Below are 20,408 nucleotides of genomic sequence, written 5' to 3'. Positions count from 1 at the left end.
TAAATAATAAAACATCTTCACTTGGGGCGGCATTGGCTTAGGGGTTAAAGCACTCATTTTGGGATTAAGAGGTTGCAGGTTCATTTCCTGGCTCCGAAGACACCGAATCCCTATCAGTTAGTGTGAAAAAGAAAAGTGTGAAGCACATTGTAAAGTGTTTTGGGAGGTCTTCAATGACTTGAAAAGCGCTATATTAATGCAGACCATTTACTTTTACTCGAAACCACAAGGTTCGTACGGATGCTTGAAATCCTTGAAAATGCTTGAATTCTCGTGTGTTTTCGAGGTTTGAAAAGTGCTTGTATCTCACGTGAGGTGCTTGTAAATGCTTCCAATTATTGCCATGTTTCTTAGGTGAGGTGTTGTGCAAGGGTTAGAAGCTAAAGTTTGGTCTTCAAATAAGGGTTTTAAACTTTTATTGTTGCAAAATGAATATATACTTACCAATATCTTTGTGTTAAAAAATAAGATGATAAAGAAAGCAGGCGGTGTTGTATCCAGAGTCACGTGATTGAAGGCCCCAGAGATGAACAGGATGGCCTCGGTCGGGGTGCTGTGTTGTAGGTTAGCCACAGCGGAGTGGATGACGTCACACGCTAGGCCAAAAGTTGGACGTCCCTGCAGCAGATTGAAATCTTTGTGCCCAGGGTTGCACCACCTCGTGTTCACCTAGATAGCGAGTCCGCTTCCCGCAGGCTTTTGTGTCTCTGCCCTAACAGCGCTGAAGCCGGGTAGCTCCACCTTAGCGTCCGGGATGCTAGACGTGAGCCACGTTTCCGTAAAACTGCAAAATAGGATTGGGGCTTGGGTTAAAAACCTAAGTTTAGGCAACTCATTGGTGTGTAAAATTTAATTTAGTGTTCTGAAATAGGGTTGGGGCTAGAGTTAGGTGTTAATTTAGGGTTAGGAACTAGGATTTCAAATGAATGTTAGGATTCTAAACCGAACGTAGGGTTCCACAAACTTAGAGCGAGGGTCACGATTTAAAACCGGGTTAGTGTTCGATGGAGAGCTGGGGTTTGGGCTGCAAGTTAAGGTTTTAAACTGATTTTAGGGTTCTAAAATAAGATTGGGGTTTGAAACTAAAGTTTGGGTTCTCTTTCTTTTGATCAGCGTTGTTTTTTTTCTTTTAATGGTACTGGAAAAAAAGAAAAATTGCTTTGCAAGTCCTTTAAAGCGCTTGAATTTGACCATTTGAACCCTGAAACTCGTCATTTAGCTGCTTTATCTTGGAGAGAAGCCACGTCTTTGCGCATGAATAATTGCATTCAATCTTGGATCTTTGTTTTGGTAAGAGTTTGCCCCTTCTGGTTTTAAAGGCCCAGTGTGCATTATTTAATCACTAAAAAGCACCGTTTAATCTTCACAAAAATCAGCAAAAAAAAAACGAGACGGCAGACAAATATGGCAGCCACCTAAGTCGGGATTCCACTATGTAGGAGAAATACACATTTCTTCAACCTTTGATTTTATTTTTTTAAATAAAAACTTTCATTGGTTTCGCTTCATGTGTTCAAATCAATGTCTTTTTTTACTGAATGAAAGTTTTGGACCTCTAGGAGGCACTAAATATTACACACTGTCCCTTTAACCAAGCATATTTTAAAACAATATCCTGTCGATCGATTGTTTTGCGTATAAAAAGTGTTCGATAGCATCTACTAGCTTTTAATGTCAAATTTTGGCATGTTTGTATTTGTCCAACTTAGTTTACGTTATCCTTATTTTTAGTTACCATTATTTGTGTGGCCCAAATAGGCTTCCGTATTTGAGTGTCAATCCCGGAACTAATCGAATATTTCCAATTGACAAAAGTGTCATTTTTTTAAAGTTAATAATTTCGTAAAAAAGTAGTAGTGACACTGACGAGATACTAAATATTGTTAATTTGTTAGTAAACAAAGTTGACGTTTTTAACTAAGCACGTCCGCTGCCGAACACCAACACTTTTTAAATTTTTCATTTATTTACTTTAATTGCGGAACATTTTTGTCACTGGGTGAGTAAAAAACTAATTATTTTATTAGTTGTTTTAAAATGATTGTATTTTATGTATTTTTAAAATAAAATGTTAAAAAACAAAAGTCAAAATAGCGTCCGAAGAGACACCGTCGTAGAACGAGGACCTCACCGTACGTACATTGAACCAGCATCTAGAATCACTTTGAACCACTAGAGGGCGCTGAACAATTATAGTTTCATCTCATTATTTGAAAACAAGTCCTCGAATCAAGAGATAAAGAAATGTTTTTGTTTTTATTCCCCATTATTGTATAGTCGGGAATCCCGTCGTAAGACGAGTCACCCGTACGTACATGAGAGATCACGCAGTATCGCTTCTAAACACTAGAGGGCGCTAATGATTCACATATGAGCTTCGTGAGCAGCAACAAACTCGTTAGAAGAGCAGCAGGTAGTTATAGAACTTCAAAAATTCACATTTATATCACAATACTCAAATTATTATGTATATTATTCCATATTCATACATTCTGGAGCGCTTTGTTGTCATTTTTGAGTACTTACACGTTATACAATGGAAAGAAAACAATTATAGATGGCTTGGATACTTCTAATCAGTAGTTTTGTGACTTATGTCAATCCAAATTTGAAACTTTATGACTCCAAATAGGGAGAATCGTATTTTGCACCCCTTAAATTACAAAGACGTACAATTTTATAAAGCATGTTACTGGAAAATTGCATTAGGGGCCGACGCCATTTTTGCTTGGCCGTGGTGCGTTCAGGACCCTCGTTCGTTTGTGTTGCCTAGCGTGACTGAGAGGACTCAAGTATGGCAACCCAAGAGTGCCAAAATGCGATTTATGTAAACGACGTTTTGACCCCAAAAATATTAAAAACACAACAAAAGAATACATATTTCTTACTAATGATATTTTTATTATGTATTGAAATGTTTACAAAAACTACCATAAATAAAGGAAATTGTTGTATTTCTAAAGTAGTATATTTTTTAGTATTTCCATACGTAATTTTTGTATTATGTCTGTAGTATTTTTGTAGTGTTTTTGTCTTTGTTTCTGCAGTAGTATTTTTGAGTATTTCCATAATACAATTTTGGTAGTGTTTTTGTAGTATTTTTGTCATATTACTTCAGTTGTATTATTTTATTAATTGTATAGGTGCATTATTGTATTGCTGTAGGGATTTTTTTGTAGAATTTCTTTAGAAGTATTTTAAAAATAATTTCGTAGTAGTGTTTTTGTCATATTTCTGCAGTGGTATTTTGTAGTATTTCTTAAATAGTAATTTTCTAGTGTTTCTGCCTTGGTAGTATTTCCATAGTACATCTTTTGTAGTATATCTGTAGTATCCTTGTCGTTATTACTGTAGTTGTATTTCTGTCATAATATTTCTATTGTAGTTTTTTGTATTATTTCTGCCGCCAGATTTTTGTAGTATTTATGTAGTATTTTTATAGTATAACTTGTTGTATTTCTGCATTCATTTTTATAGTATTTCCACAGTAGTATTTTTTTAAAGAGTCTATATCATAATATTTTTGGTATATCCGTAGTTTTTGTATTGTATCTCCTGTCATATTTTTTTCTGTAGTAGTATTTTTGTAGTATTTCCGCTGTAATATTTCATTAGTAATATAAATGGATTATGGGACTGCTGGAGGGCTATTTATTTATTGATTTATGTCATATTTTTTTAGTAGTATTTTTGTAGTATTTCCATAGTATCATCTTTGTAGTATAACTTGAGTGTTTTTGCAGCATTACTGTAGTTGTATTTTCCTTGTATTTCCTTCCTTAATAGTATTTCTCTTGGAATATTTAATTAGTATGTATTATAGTAATGCTGTAGTGGTAATCATGTAGTATTTCTGTAGAAGTATTTTAACGTATCTCTTTTTGTAGTATTATCAAGTATTTTTTGTAGTTGTTTTTTTTCTCAGTATTTCTGTTGTAGTATTTCCGCTGTATTTCATTAGTAATGTAAATGGATTATGGGATTGCTCTAGGGCTATTTATGTATTTATTTATGTCATATTTCTTTAGTATTATTTTTGTAGTATTTCCATAGTATAATCTTTGTAGTACATCTTTAGTGTTTTTGCAGCATTACTGTAGTTGTATTTTCCTTGTATTACCGCCATATCATTTCTTAATAGTATTATAGTTGGAATATTTCATTAGTATGCATTATAGTAATGCTGTATGCTGTAGTGGTAATTATGTAGTATTTCTGTAGAAGTATTTTTAAAATAATTTCATAGTAGTGTTTTTTCATGTTTCTGCTGTAGTATTTTTGTAGTATTTCTTAAATAGTATTTTTCTAATGTTTCTGCAGTAGTAGTATTTTCACAGTACACCTTTTGTAGTATATCTGTAGTATCCTTGTGGTTATTACTGTAGAAGTATTTTAGTAGTATTTCTGTCATGATATTTCTATAGTAGTTTTTTGTATTATTTTTACTGTCAGATTTTTGTAGTATTTCTGCCGTCATATTTTTATAGTATTTCCACGGTAGTATTTTTTTTAATGAGTCCATATTTTTAGTATATCTGTAGTTTTTGTATCGTATTTCTGTCATATTTTTTCTGTAATAGTGTTTTTCTAGTATTTCTGCTGTAATATTTCATGAGTAATATATTTGGATCATGGGATTGCTGGTGGGCTATTTATTGATTTATGTCATATTTTTTAGTAGTATTTTTGTAGTATTTACATAGTATAATCTTTGAAGTATAGCTTTACTGTTTTTGTAGCATTACTGTAGTCTTATTTTCGTAGTATTTCCGTTGAATTATTTCTTAATAGTATTTCTGTTGGAATATTTCCTTAGTATGTAGTATAGTAATGCTGTAGTGGTGATTATGTAGTATTTATGCAGAAGTATTTTTAAAATCATTTCATTGTAGTATTTTTGTCATGTTTCTGCAGTAGTATTTCTTAAATAGTATTTTTGTAGTGTTTCTGCCGTAGCAGTATTTCAATAGTACACCTTTTGTCGTATATCTGTAGTATCCTTATTACTGTAATAGCATTTTAGTAGTATTTCTGTCATAATATTTCTATACTAGTTTTTTTGTATTTCTGCAGTCAAATTTTTGTAGTATTTGTGTAGTATGATTATAGTATAACTGTAGTTTTATTTTGTAGTATTTTTACATTCATATTTTTACAGTATCTCCACAGTAGTATTTTTTCAATGAGTACATATTTTTAGTATATCTGTAGTTTTTGTGTTGTATTTTTTCTGTAATAGTATTTTTGTAGTATTTCCATAGTATAATCTTTGTTGTACATCTTTTGTGTTTTTGCAGCATTACTGTAGTTGTATTTTCGTAGTATTTCTGTTCTTAATAGTACTTCTGTTGGAATATTTCCTTAGTATGTAGTATAGTAATGCTGTCGTGGTAATTATGTAGTATTTCTGTTGAAGTATTGTATTTCCATAGTAGCATTTTTGTAGTATTTCTGAAGTTTCTTTTTGTAGTTGTATTTTTTTTCTCTGTATTCCTGTTGTAGTATTTTCGCTGTAATATATAATTAACAATATACTTGGATTATGGGATTGCTGTAGCGCTATTTGTTTATTTATGTCATATTTATTTAGTAGTATTTTCGTAGTATTTCCATTGTATCATCTTTATCGTATATCTTTAGTGTTTTTGCAGCATTACTGTAGTTGTATTTTCCTAGTATTTCCGTTGTATTGTTTCTTAATAGTATTTCTGTTGGAATATTTCATTAGTATGTAGTATAGTAATGCTGTCGTGGTAATTATGTAGTATTTCTGTTGAAGTATTGTATTTCCATGGTAGCATTTTGTAGTATTTCTGAAGTATTTTTTTGTATCTTTTTTCACTGTACAGGGAGTGCAGAATTATTAGGCAAGTTGTATTTTTGAGGATGAATTTTATTATTGAACAACAAGCATGTTCTTAATGAACCCAAAAGTCTCATTAATATCAAAGCTGAATATTTTGGAAGTTGGAGTGGGGCTTTTTTAGTTTTAGCTATTTTAGGAGGATATCTGTGTGTGCAGGTGACTATTACTGTGCATAATTATTAGGCAACTTAACAAAAAACAAATGTATACCCATTTCAATGATTTATTTTCATCAGGGAAACCAATATAACAGCTCAACTTTCACAAATATACATTTCTGACATTCAAAAACAAAACAAAAACAAATCAGTGACCAATATAGCCACCTTTCTTTGCAAGGACACTCAAAAGCCTGCCATCCATGGATTCTGTCAGTGCTTTGATCTGTTCACGATCAACATTGTGTGCAGCAGCAACCACAGCCTCCCAGACACTGTTCAGAGAGGTGTACTGTTTTCCCTCCTTGTAAATCTCACATTTGATGAGGGACCACAGGTTCTCTATGGGGTTCAGATCAGGTGAACAAGGAGGCCATGTCATTAGTTTTTCTTCTTTTAGACCCTTTCTTGCCAGCCACGCTGTGGAGTACTTGGATGCGTGTGATGGAGCGTTGTCCTGCATGAAAATCATGTTTTTCTTGAAGGATGCGGACTTCTTCCTGTACCACTGCTTGAAGAAGGTGTCTTCCAGAAACTGGCAGTAGGACTGGGAGTTGAGCTTGAGTCCATCCTCAACCCGAAAAGGCCCCACAAGCTCATCTTTGATGATACCGGCCCATACCAGTACCCCACCTCCACCTTGCTGGCGTCTGAGGCGGACTGGAGCTCTCTGCCCTTTACCGATCCAGCCACGGGCCCATCCATCTGGCCCATCAAGACTCACTCTCATTTCATCAGTCCATAAAACCTTAGAAAAATCCGTCTTGAGATTTTTCTTGGCCCAGTCTTGACATTTTAGCTTGTGTGTCTTGTTCAGTGGTGGTCGTTTTTCAGCCTTTCTTACCTTGGCCATGTCTCTGAGTATTGCACACCTTGTGCTTTTGGGCACTCCAGTGATGTTGCAGCTCTGAAATATGGCAAAACTGGTGGCAAGTGGCATCTTGGCAGCTGTACGCTTGACTTTTCTCAGTTCACGGGCAGTTATTTTGCGCCTTGGTTTTTCTACACGCTTCTTGCGACCCTGTTGACAATTTTGAATGTAACGCTTGATTGTTCGATGATCACGCTTCAGAAGCTTGGCAATTTTAAGAGTCCTGCATCCCTCTGCAAGATATCTCACTATTTTTGACTTTTCAGAGCCTGTCAAGTCCCTCTTCTGACCCATTTTGCCAAAGGAAAGGAAGTTGCCTAATAATTATGCACACCTGATTTAGGGTGTTGATGTCATTAGACCACACCCCTTCTCATTACAGAGATGCACATCACCTGATATGCTTAATTGGTAGTAGGCTTTCGAGCCTATACAGCTTGGAGTAAGACAACATGCATAAAGAGGATGATGTGGTCAAAATACTCATTTGCCTAATAATTCTGCACTCCCTGTATTTCTGTTGTTACGCTTTCTGTTGTAGTATTTTTGGTCGTTTTTAAGAAGTGTATGTTTTTGACTTTCGCCCAAAACGCGACTTATACTCTGACAGTGACTTATATGTTTTTTTTTCCCTTCTTAATTATGCGTTTTTATGACGACTTATACTCCGGAGGTACTCGTAGTCCGGAAAATACGCGAAACGAGAATACATTTCACGTCCGAATGTCGAAAATTGGAATTCCTGATCCGAGCCTCCTCGCGTTTTTTGAGGGTTCAATCGAGGTTAGCGGAGTCGGCCATAATGCGTGCCAGTTTGTTTTTTTCTCCCTGGAAGTTCTTTCACGGCCAGCCGTTTCAGGGCTGTTTCCTATTTACTCGCTTTTATGGCGGAGACATCGGGACGGGCATATTCGGGGACGCCGCGTGCCGCTGAAAATCCGAGGGGAAAACGAGGAAAGCCCCGAAAGTCGCTTTTACGTTTAGGAGGTTTCGTTTTTTTTGTTCGTCCAAGCGCAACAATAATAATGGCCGCTTGGATTTAGGGCGGGGGTGTCAAACATGCGGGCCGGAAGGGTTTCGAGAGAAGCACGAGAGAAAAATGAGCCACTTGATGTTGGCAAAGCCAGGCGCCACTCCCAGAGGAACTGAAGCCGTATCTCTCTCTCTTTTGCTTTCTCCTTCTCTCAATCTATTTTTCTCTCTTTTGCACTCATTTCCCCTTTTTTTCTCTTATTTTCTCTCTTTTCATTCTTGCTTTCTGTCTCTTTCTCATTTTCTCTCGCTTTCTGTCTCGCTGTTCCTCTTGCTCTTCTCTCTCTCTGCCTACCTCTCTCTGTTTTCTCTGTTTCTCTCCTTTACCCTTCCCCTGAGCTCTATATCTCTTTTCTCTATCTCTATCTCTTTCTACTGCTCTCTCTTTCTAGCTCTCTCTTTCTTTCCCTCCCTCTCTTTCTCTATTTTCCTCTATATTTCTGTCTTTCTGTCTCTACCTTTCTCTCTCTGACTCTTTATTTCTTGTTCTTTTAGTCTCTCTTTCATTTTCTCTCCTTGTCTCTTTTGTTTCTCTCTTTGTTTGTCTTTCTCTTCCTCTGTTTCTCTTTTTCTCTTTACCTCTCTCCCTCACTCTTTCTCTCTCACTCTTTCTCTCTCTCCCATTCTCCCTCTCTTTCTCTCTCCCTCTCTTTCTCTCTCTCCCTCACTCTTTCTCTCTCACTCTTTCTCTCTCGCTCCCTCTCTTTCTCTCTCCCTCTCTTTCTCTCTCTCCCCCACTCTTTCTCTCTCACTCTTTCTCTCTCTCTCCCCCTCTCTCTCTCCCTCTCTCTCCCTCTCTCTCTCCCTCTCTCCCTCTCCCTCCCTCTTTCTCTCCCCATCTCTTTCTTTCTTTCTCTTTCTTTCTTTCTTTCTTTCTTTCTTTCTTTCTTTCTTTCTTTGATGTCATCAGTCACTGGTCCTTTCGGAGTCTCAGAATAGCCTCTTTTGGAACGTACCCTGAGAAAACTTTAGAAAATACTAAAGTTCTGTTTTCCAGATTGGGATCAAATCGGACCTGGGACCAGGTTAGGCTTCATGCTTTCATCCCGACAGTTTTCCAGCCAAGACGCGCAGGCTAAACTCAACAGGTGATTGCAAAAAAAAGAAAAAAAAGAAAAAAAAAAAAGGCGGGAATAAAAAACCTACTATTTTTGCGTGTTCTAACTTCGATCAGTAAATGTTGCAGTTGGGGACAAAATTTCAGAGTGTTTCCTGTCAAAAGAGACCCAAACCGCCCAGATTCTCCAAAGTCTTCGACAACAGCATCCGATTTAGGTCAGGTGTTGGATCGGGATTTGAGGTGAATTTGGAAGATTGTCGAGTAAACGGCGCCCTCTTCTGAGGAGCTTTGGTAGCGTCGCTGCCTATAAATCCTCGAAAATACCGAGGTGTCCTATGATGACACGATCGCAGTCTCTCAAGCGAGGCAATATTGGTTTCGATGACCCGATTTTGACGGTCGTGCCGTCGACTTGCGGTCAGAAGAGAGAAAAAGACGGCGATCGTGATTTCCTGAACTGGTGTTTAGTCCGTCCGGTTTAAAAGTAGAATCGAGGTCCAATCCTGTGTGTCACTCCGTGGCCACCGTAGTAACGATTGACGTCAGCAATGGCTACCCTATTTTGATATTTTTTGCGATTTAATATTATCAATATGTATGTATATTTATCTTCCGATTCTGTCATTCATTCATTCATATATAATTTTATAGTATGAAAATATTATTCAATATCTATGTAGGGGGGCAGCACGGCAGCGCAGTGGTTAGCACAGTTCATGTCATGGGAACCTGTCGTGGGTTCAAATCCAGCTACCAGACTTCCTGTGCGGAGTTTGTATGTTCTCCCCGTGCTCGCGTGGGTTTCCTCCGGGCACTCCGGTTTCCTCCCACATTCCAAAAACATGCATTTCAGGTGAATTGGCCGGTCCTAAAATGATCCTAGGTGTGAATGAGCGAGTGAGTTGTCTGTCCCCGTGTGCCCTGCGATTGGCTGGCAACCAGTTCAGGGTGTCCCCTGCCCACTGCCCGATGACTGCTGGGATGGGCTCCAGCACCCCCGCGACCCTACTGAGGATAAGCGGTGTAGTTGATGAGATGAGATGAGATCTATGTAGGGTGAATTGCTTTAGATGATATTTCTTTGCTTTAGAATCAAAGTGGGTGGTTACCAAATCGGCCAGCAGGTGGTGCTCACGATCTCCCAAGGAATAAGTTTCCAAAAAAGCCTCTTTTTGTCTGAAGTAAGCTGTACTTGCCCAAGACACACCACAGGAAAAGGTGCCCCTACGTCACAGGTGTCAAACAGGCGGCCCGCGGGCCAGATCAGGCCCGCTATGGGATCGAATCCGGCCCGCGAGGCAACACTCAGAGAAGCGCGAGAGAAAAACAAGCTGCAGGTTGAAATATGTCAATTTGATGTTGCCAAAGCCAGGTGCCTCCAACAAAGACACTGTACTTATATTTCTCTCTCTCTCTCTCTATCTCTCTCTCTCTCTCTCTTTTTTTTTATTTTCCACCCCTTTTCTCCCACTCTGTCTCTATCTCTTTTACTCTCTGTGTCTCTCTTTTTCTCTTCCTTGTTGCTCTTTGTCTCTTTCTCTCTCTGTGTCTTTTAACTTCTTTTGCTCTAACTTGCTTTTTTCCATTTCTCTCTTTTCCTCTTCTCTCTTCATACCCTTCGCACTTTCTTTTCTCTTTTCTCTCCTTCTGTCTTTCGATTTCTCTTTGGATTTCTTTCCCCCTCTCTCACGACTTTTTATTATTTGTTTCTCACGCTCTCTCCCTCTCTCTCTTTTTCTTTCTTTGTCCCGCCCTCTCTCTTTTTTTCCCTCCCCCTTTCTCTTATTTCTCTATCTCTCTTTTTCTTTCTCTTTAATCTACTAGTCCAGTCTGGAATGTTTGTTCTATTGTGTGGCCCCTGAGATAAAATGAGTTTGACACCCCTGCCCTATGTCCTGTGAGGTTAAGGGATACACACATACAAGCAATCCCCCAAACGTATTGTACTTTAGCTTTTTATTATCGATTTTGTAGTTGATATTGATCATGATTGATCAGTCGAGAGGAAAAATATATAGACACACACATGGTCGCATGGCGCTTCCTCACCCTCTCCGCAGAACAATCTCTCTCTCTATCCCTTTGTTGACTCCATCATGTTTTTTGTTCCAGCTGATCTAGAGGGTGAGAGAGAATCATGGGAAAACCCTGCATCACTGAGGGGGCCAAGCCAGTGAATCTCTGCCTTCTTTGTCCCTATTACCCTGGGGGGCAAAGGCCATTCAGGCACCCTCTTCAGGCCGTTGTCCTGGTAGCAAGCGAGGAGAAAAGAGAGAGAGTCCCGCCTTTTAATACTGCCGATGTCGTCAGTCACCGGAGGTGAGTCCTGCAACTCGCCGGAGTTCCTGTGGATGCTTTTCAAAATAAAATTCACCAATTGGTCCGATAGGCAAAAATTGATTGGGGCACACAATTCAAGAAATCTCTGGCATGAAACATGACACATATATGCAAACCATTTATCTTCTGATTACAAAACTTCTAGGGGCCCTGGTGTGCCTGCTCTTGTGTGCACTTTAGGGAAAATTAAAGGTCTTGTGAACAAATTGTGGGTCTTACGTTGGCTTGGCAGAGTCAGTGGTTGTCATAGGTGAGGGGAAATTCAACTGTGTCAGTGTAGTTATCTATAAACTGTATATATACAGTATACTGTAATCCCTCGTTGCTCCTTGCTTTGTACTTCAGTACCTCAGTGCATCGCAGGTTAAACAACATTCACCGATCCATTATCCCTGATCGCATATTCAGTGAGCAGGGGCCAACACAGCACATTTTTGTCGGGCCTTGCATCTTCTTTTGCAGTTGGGTCCCGCGCTACAAATCATGCAGCCGGGATCCCCTATCCCTTATCGCATATTGCTGCAAGCTAGGACCGGTAGAGCCGAGGGGCATTCTCGAGTACAGAACATGACGCAAATTCCTCACTTCACAAGTTTAGCAACCTCAAACACCGTCATCTGATCCTGGTGGTCTCAGATATCTGGGATTACGCCCCAAAGAGACATGGTCAAGCGTTCCTGGTCCATATAAAAAAAGGAGCTGATCGATAGCCCGCTCTCTTTTTTTCTGCCTGTCTGGCTTGCTTGCTTGCTTGCTTGATCAACTCGCGCGACGGTTGCGCGGGCCTGCACCGCGGCTTTGAATTTAGCACGTGGGCCTTACGTTGCGACCATTCGGAGCACAAAACCAAATCTCTCCAAGACAACAAGTAAGGTGACGGCTATAGATTCAACTCCATGTTTGCTGGCTTTTGGGAATAAGTGTTTTTTTTTTCCTGTACAACAGAATCCCCACAAATCAACTAGCATTAAAATGGAAATGTTCTTTTTGTGCTAGTAACTTCCAGACTTTCTTCCCCTATCATTTATTCTCCGTGTTCATAAATTGTGTGCGCTATTTCAATCGGCCTGGTTCATTGATTCTATTTTCTTAGGAAAAATAATTGTCAGGTACTGACATTATTAAGACTATTTAGTGGTTATATTTGCACAGATAAAATACATGATGGTGGAAGACAAGAACTTACGTCCGTTCTGGATGGAGTCCAAACCGAGAGAGCGAGTGTTTATTTTACGTCGGAGGAATCAGTACAGACAAGAACACGACTTCAAAATAAAAGAATACAAGATTGATAAACGTACAAGAGATAGAATTACACTCATTGTTGAAACGTTACTTTATGTGTGTGTATGAGAAACATTGTTTTTATATTTAGTAATATAAAAACAAGCTCATTACCTTGAGACAGAAATTCAAGAGATTTACATTGAAAACCTGACAATAATTCATATCAGAACTCAAAGTAATAACGTAATTTAATTTGTTTATCACCGTAGAAAATTCTAGCATCCTTCTGAGAAAAAAAAACAACACCTAGCGGCAAATTCGTTTACTGATTGCAGTAAAGAATAATTCGTTTTAATCCTAACGATTTTCGATTCGTCGATTCTGAAAATAAATGTTAGTTGCAGCCCTACAATATACGGACCCCAGGATCGTTCTTGAATCGAACTTAATGACAGTTTCTCTAGACCTCGTTAATCCAGGCCGCCGGTTCAAAAGTTCGTCGAGGTTTGTTTAAACGGCGAGAGGCGTGTACTTTCCGTGTACTTTTTGTGTAGTTTTCGCGTGCGTGCAGATCCCGCCAAATACAAACCGTCGGTGATGCAAGACTCATTAGGAGCGTCTGGTCTTGCACTCCCCCGTGTGGAACTCCCGCCAGCCGGATGCCTTTAAAATAAACAAAGTACAAATATTTGCTTGCTGCCGTATTTAAGGAATGTAAACTTTGTGTTTTTTTTAGGGGTTAATAACAGATAACAGATACTTACACCAAGTATACAGATACGAGTGAATCTTTGAGTAGGATTTGATGGGTAACTTGTGACGGTGACCATTTTTAGTCATGTCTGAAATTTTTTTTGTATCGCTTTCCTTATTTTACTGGAAAATAGCGTCAAATATTTAGAACTCTTAGAAAAGTTGGACTCATTTAAATGAGGTCAATAGAAGTACAATGAGTACGATAAATGGAAATACAGTGTCGTCTCTCAAAAACTCTTCTTATGATCCAAGTTGTCCGTATTTGTTAAAAAAGTATTTGCCCCATTCCTGATTTTTGTGTTTTTGCATTTCTAGCACTCAGAGAGGTTTAAAAAATGTAGTTTTTAAAAGTTTTTTTTCTATTAGGGAACAAAAACCATCTCGGCCAGGGGTGTCAAAGTCATTTGAACTCGGGGGCCACACCATAGAACAAACATTCTGTCGGGGGCCAGACTAGTAGATGAAAGAGAAAGAATGAGAGAGATAAAGAAATAAGAGAAAGAGGGAGGGAAAAGGAGAGAGGGCAGGACAAAGAAAGAAAAAGAGAGAGAGGGAGGAAAGATAAAAAGTTGTGAGTGAGGGGGAAAAGAAAGGGAGAGGAAGAAAGAAATCCAAAGAGACATACATAGAAAGAGAGAAAAGAGAAAAGAAAGCGCAAAGGATAGGAAGAAAGAAAGAGAAAAGAGAGAAAAGGAAAAAAGGAAGTTAGAGCAAAAGAGGTTAAAAAACACAGAGAGAGAAAGAGACAAAGAGCAACAAAGGAAGAGAAAAAGAGAGACACAGAGAGTGAAAGAGACAGAGAGTGGGACAAAAAGAGGTGGAAAAGAGAGAGAGAGAGAGAGAAATGAATACAAGTAGAGTGTCTTTGTTGGAGGCACCTGGCTTTGGCAACATCAAGTTGACATATTTCAACCTGCAGCTTGTTTTTCTCTTGCGCTTCTCTGGTTGTTGTCTTGCGGGCCGGATTCAATCCCTTAGAGGGCCTGATCTGGCCCAAGGGCCGCCTGTTTGGCACCTGTGATCTAGGCCTATCTGTCCCTACTGTATGTGAAAAAGTAACTCTGGCCACCCTTGGCAGCAATAACAAAAAACAAACATTTACTAGAACTAATGAGCTTTTCACAACCATGTGGAGGAATTTTGGCCCACTCTTCTTTGCAAAATTGCCTCAAATCTGCCACATCGAAGGGTTTTCTGTCACGTACCAGGAACGGAGACAGGACCCAATTGCGTTCGTTTTACTCAACTTTATTTAGAACAGGGGTGTCCAACTCATTTGAACTCGGGGGCCACACGATAGAACAAACATTCTGTCGGGGGCTGGACGAGTAGATTCAAGAGAAAGAAAAAGAGAGAGAAAGAAATAAGAGAAAAAGAGAGAGAGTGCGGGACAAAGAAAGAGAGAGAGGGAAAGAGCATGAGAAACAAAAGATAAAAAGTTGTGAGAGAGGGGGAAAAGAAAGGGAGAGGAAGAAAGAAATCCAAAGAGAAATAGAACGTCAGAGAGAAAAGAGAAAAGAGAGAAAAGGAAATAAGGAAGTTAGAGCAAAAGAGGTTAAAAGACACAGACAGAGAAAGAGACAAAGAGCAACAAAGGAAGAGAAAAAGAGACACAGAGAGTGAAAGAGACAGAGACAGAGAGTGGGAGAAAAGGGGTGGAAAAGAGAGAGAGAGAGAGAGAAATGAATACAAGTAGAGTGTCTTTGTTGGAGGCACCTGGCTTTGGCAACATCAAGTTGACATATTTCAACCTGCAGCTCGTTTTTCTCTTGCGCTTCTCTGGTTGTTGTCTGGCGGGCCGGATTCAATCTCTTAGCGGGCCTGATCCGGCCCGCGGGCTGCCTGTTTTTCACCTGTGCCCTACTATATATTGATATCATATTTTTGGGAAATATATGAATAAATAAAAGAAAAGTTTCCAAAAGCATTATGAGAAAGAAGAAAAAATGTTTTTCATACATAATAAAAATCGGGAAAGAAATGTGAAAATATAGAAATGAATTCCCGAAGTCCTACGGGAAGGAGGCCACGTCGGGATCAACGGGAGTCACGTGTGGCGTGCGGAATGGGCGGACGTTATGCGCATATTTGGCAAGAGAGGGCGAGCTGGAGGCCAAAAACGCCTTCCGAGACTTCGCCGGACGGGAGGGAAACGGCCACGCTCCGCTTACCGTGTTCGATTCCCGTTCGGAGAGGCCGGAGTTGCGCGTCTTCGCTTTCGGAAAAGGGAAGTGGGAAGCGGAGTGCTGACGACCGCTCGGAAAATTGAAAAGAAGTCGGCTGCCGGGCGGGAGCTCCTTTCCGACATCATCTTCTTAAACCGGGTCGGGAGGGTCGCTTAAAAAATGGAACCCGGTATAGTTACTAGTTAGCAACGGGAACATTTACCTAATCAGTAACGTCATCTGTGCTCGTCGCGTGCTTTTTTCTATTTTTTTTCTCATGTTTATTCGCATGTTTTTTCTTATTGTATGTTTTTTGCGTCCTTTTTTGTGTGTGTGTTTTCCTGTCACGACCGGTACGTGCAGAGGACCCAAATGCATAACGTTTAACACAATGCTTTATTGAGGGATCGGGGAAGTCAGGGCGAAAGGAAGAAGACCGCGATCCAGTACTCACTGGACAGGTGGTACAGGGAGCCGACTGTGATTGTGGACCAGACAAGTCGGGCAGCCGGGACCAGAGACCGGATAGTGATTGTGGATCGGAACAAGCCGGGCAGCCGGGACGGGAGATCGAAGTGTGGTGGTCAGAGATCGGAAGCAAGTCGGGCAGCCAGGACGGGAGAAAAGAGCGTGGTTGGAGATCGAAACAAGTCAGGCAGACAAGACGGGAGACGAGAGCGTGGTCGGAGATCAGACACAAGTGGGGCAGCCAGGACGGGAGGCAGAGCGTGGTCTGAGATCGGAGTCAGGCAGCCAGGACGGGAGACGGAGCGTGGTCTGAGATCAGAAGCAAGGCGAGCAGCCAGGACAGGAGAGGGAGTGTGGTCAGAGATTGGAAGCAAGTCAGGCAGCCGGGACAGGAGACGGAGCGTGGTCGGAGATCAAAAGCAAGTCGGGCAGCCAGGACAAGAGACGGAGCGTGGTCTGAGATCAGAAGCAAGTCGGGCAGCCAGGACAGGAGACGGAGCGTGGTCTGAGATCAGAAGCAAGTCGGGCAGCCAGGACAGGAGACGGAGCGTGGTCAGAGATCGGAAACAAGTCAGGCAGCCAGAATATGAGACGGAGCATGGTCAGCGATCAGAAGAAAGTCAGGCAGCCGGGATATGAGACGGAGTGTGGTTGGAGATTGGAACAAGTCGGGTAGCCGGGGATCAATACAGGAAACGGAATCAGGCAGCATACGGGTAGCCGAGACAGGAGAACAGAGCTTGGATTGGGGATCGATACGGGACACTGAATCAGGCAGGATACGGGGAGCTGGGACAGGAGAGCGGAGCTTGGATTAGGGATCTATACAGGAAACTGAATCAGGCAGGGTACCGGTAGACGGAACAGGAGAACGGAGCTTAAATCGGGGATCGATACAGGAAACCGGGACGAAATTGAATATGATACGGGGACAGGTCGGGAACAGAACGGCAGCCAAAAAGTCAAAAAATGCTTGCCTTGCATGTGCAGAGGTTCGCTGACGTTATGACCATAAGTCATCGAGAATGACGTGCTTAAATAGGAGGAGGACTAATTGGGGAACGAGTGGCATCTGGGGCTGAACGAGTGAGGGGCAGTTGACAAATCATGACATTTTCTGTGCTTGTTGCGTGCTTGCTTCACGGTTTTTGAATGCTCTTTTTGTGTGTTTTTCCGTGCTTGTTGCGATGTTTTTTTTTTTTTTTTACATGTTTTTTCTTTGCTTGTTGCTTGCTTTATTCTTGCTTTTTCAGGGCTTTTTGAGTGCTTGTTGCGTGCTAATTCGAATACTATATAATTGAAGTCATGTAACTTGATGACTTTTTCCAAATATGCTGATAAAATTCAAAGATAAACAGCATATATAGAATTACTCAATTTTCTTTAAAGATGGGCTGCATGATTTGAAAGTGTCACTCTCTGTCGCCATCACCTGGCTTGAAGTCATCCTAGCAACCTTAGACAGCGTGTTCATGACGCATTTTACTAGAAAATCACAATGACCCAGCACTGGTGAGTGTTTTTCAGTACAGGGCGATGGTCGAGATGTTCGCCGGCCCCACGTTGGAGAGAGATGCGGTGAAAATGCACTATGGTATTAGATGAGTTCCTGACAATAAAGAAAAAAATCTTATACATTTTTTTTTTAAAATAAAATAATAATAAAAAAATAAATAAATAAAAAAATTAAAATCTTGACTGCAAAACAGAACCCGTTTATTCCTTTAGTTCACCGGTGTCAAACAGGCGGCCCGCGGGCCAGATCAGGCCTGCTGAGGGATAGAATCCGGCCTGTGAGACAACACTCAGAGAAGCGCAAGAGATAAACAAGCTGCAGGTTGAAATATGTCCACTTGATGTTGCCAAAGCCAGGTGCCTCTCACAAAGACACTGCACTTGGATTTATTTCTCTCTCTCTCTTTCTTTTCCACCCCTTTTTTCCCACTCTGTCTCTGTCTCTTTCACTCTCTGTGGCTCTCTTTTTCTCTTTTTTTTGTTGCTTTTTGTGTCTTTCTCTGTCTGTGTCTTTTTCTCTCTTTTCTCTTTCTCTCATCCTACCCTTCGCGCTTTCTTTTCTCCTTTCTCCCCTTCTGTCTTTCAATTTCTCTATAGATTTCTTTCTTCCTCTCTTTTTCTTTTCCCCCTCTCTCACGACTTTTTATCTTTTGTTTCTCCCTCTCTCTCCCTTTCTCTCTTTTTCTTTGTTTGTCCCGCCCTCTCTCCTTTTCCCTCCCTCTTTCTCTTATTTCTTTATCTCTTTCTCTTGAATCTAGTAGTCCGGCCCCCGACAGAATGTTTGTTCTATGGTGTGGCCCCTGAGTTCAAATGAGTTTGACACCCCTGCTTTAGTTGGACGGCTAATAATTGGATTAAGAGGCTCGGGTTCCTCATCTCACTGCCGCTTATTCCAGTCGGCTTCGCTTTATTCGGAATAAAGCGAAAGTTGTCTTTTTTTACATAGCGAGCGGAATAATGAGAAGCGATCAGAGGGCAGAGATTCATTCTCATGCCAGGTGCGGACCCCCCCGAAACACCTTTCAGAATTTTAATGCGGGTTCAAACCCAGACACCAGAAACCTTTACGGAATATCGATCCGGAACCACCGCAATACGGCACTCGCCGGTGGCTGTTTCTGTTATCCCCGTTTCTCGACGCTTTTTTCGTGTCACGTTGGCTTCGTTAGGCTCCCAGAGGGTCACTATGTCGTACAGCGACATCTAGTGGTGAATTGATAAACACTGTCCCTTTAAAACGGCGAGATATAAATGTCAATGTGACTTCAATCTCTGTTGCAGTTAGAAGAAAAGGCCTTTAGGACCAGATCGGTGGCCTTGCGGCAGGGGTGTCCAACTCATTTGAACTCGGGGGCCACACCATAGAACAAACATTCTGTCGGGGGCCGGACTAGTAGATGAAAGAGAAAGAAAAAGAGAGAAAGAAATAAGAGAAAGAGGGAGGGAAAAGGAGAGAGGGCGGGACAAAGAAAGAAAAAGAGAGAGCGTGAGAAACAAAAGATAAAAAGTCGTGAGAGAGGGGGAAAAAAAAAGGGAGAGGAAGGAAGAAATCCAAAGAGAAATAGAAAGACAGAAGGAGAGAAAAGAGAAAATAAAGCGCCAAGGGTAGGAAGAGAGAAAGAGAAAATAGAGAAAAGGAAAAAAGGAAGTTAGAGCAAAAGACACAGAGAGAAAGAGACAAAGAGCAACAAAGGAAGAGAAAAAGAGAGACACAGAGAGTGACAGAGACAGAGAGTGGGAGAAAAGGGGTGGAAAAAAAAGAGAGAGAGAGAGAGAAATAAATAAATAAATACAAGTACAGTGTCTTTGTTGGAGGCACCTGGCTTTGGCAACATCAAGTGGACCTATTTCAACCTCCAGCTTGTTTTTCTCTTGCGCTTCTCTGGTTGTTGTCTCGTGGTCCGTACAAATACTACTGTACTCTCAAACACACTACTATACTCTCACTCATACTACTTTACTCTCATACACTCACTACGATACTTGTTCACACATATAACCATGCTCTCATGTATACAGAACTATACTCTTACACGTATTCCATACTCTCATACATACACTGCAATGCTGTCACACACATACTACTATACCCTCACATAATCTACTCTATCTCATTTACACACTACTATACTCACTCACACATGCCACTATACTCTCATGCCTACACAACTATACTCTCTCACGCAAACTACTATACGCTCCTACACACACCTGAAAACGCACATACGACTGTACTCTGTCACTATACTATATACTTCTCTCTTGCTCTCTCTCTCCCTCTCTATAGCTTTCTCTCTGTCGCTCTCTCGCTCTCTGTCTTTTGCTCTCTTTCTCTCTCTCTCTCTCTCTCTCTCTCTCTCGCTCTTTCTCTATAGCTCTCTCTCTCTCTCTCTCGCTTGGTCTCTCACACATATTTACTTTTATACAAAACTACTATACTCTCACTCATACTTCTTTACTCTCATGCACCACTACGATACTTGTTCAAGCGTATAACCATACTCTCATGTGCACAAAACTGTACACATACTATATACTCTCAGATAATCTACTCTATCTCATTTACACACTACTATACTCGCTCACACATGCCACTATACTCTCATGCCTACACAACTGTACTCTCTCATGCATACTACTATACTCTCCTACACACACCTCAAAACACACATACGACTGTACTCTGTCACTATATACTTACTATATACTACTATATATTCACTATATGGATATATACTAAATCATCTCTATACTATGTACTCTGTCTGCACTATAGTCTCTCACACATACAACTATACTCTCCCACACACACTATTATAGCCTCTCACACACTTGTTAAAGCATATAAAAGTGTGAATGAGAGTATAAAAATGTGTGTAAGTGAGTTTAGTAGTATATGTGAGAGGGTATAGTAATGTTACAGCCTAGATACCCATCGGCAGTACAGTAG

The 20,408-nt window shown here is 40.5% G+C and overlaps 1 long non-coding RNA gene across 1 annotated transcript; it reads left to right on the top strand.

Annotated features, from left to right (window-relative positions):
- The first annotated feature begins 2,381 nt into the window (after positions 1-2,381).
- On the top strand, positions 2,382-11,370 carry LOC148360301 (uncharacterized). The gene is made up of 2 exons (XR_015851315.1): positions 2,382-2,413; positions 11,100-11,370. It is a non-coding gene; the product is annotated as an uncharacterized LOC148360301 (long non-coding RNA).
- Positions 11,371-20,408: the final 9,038 nt, after the last annotated feature.

This window comes from Urocampus carinirostris, chromosome 9 (genome assembly GCF_059441175.1).
Source record: "Urocampus carinirostris isolate Australia breed hairy pipefish chromosome 9, RoL_Ucar_1.0, whole genome shotgun sequence".
Classification (NCBI taxonomy): domain Eukaryota; kingdom Metazoa; phylum Chordata; class Actinopteri; order Syngnathiformes; family Syngnathidae; genus Urocampus; species Urocampus carinirostris.
Note: the sequence above shows the minus strand (reverse complement) of the source record. Positions and strands in the feature narration are given on the sequence as shown.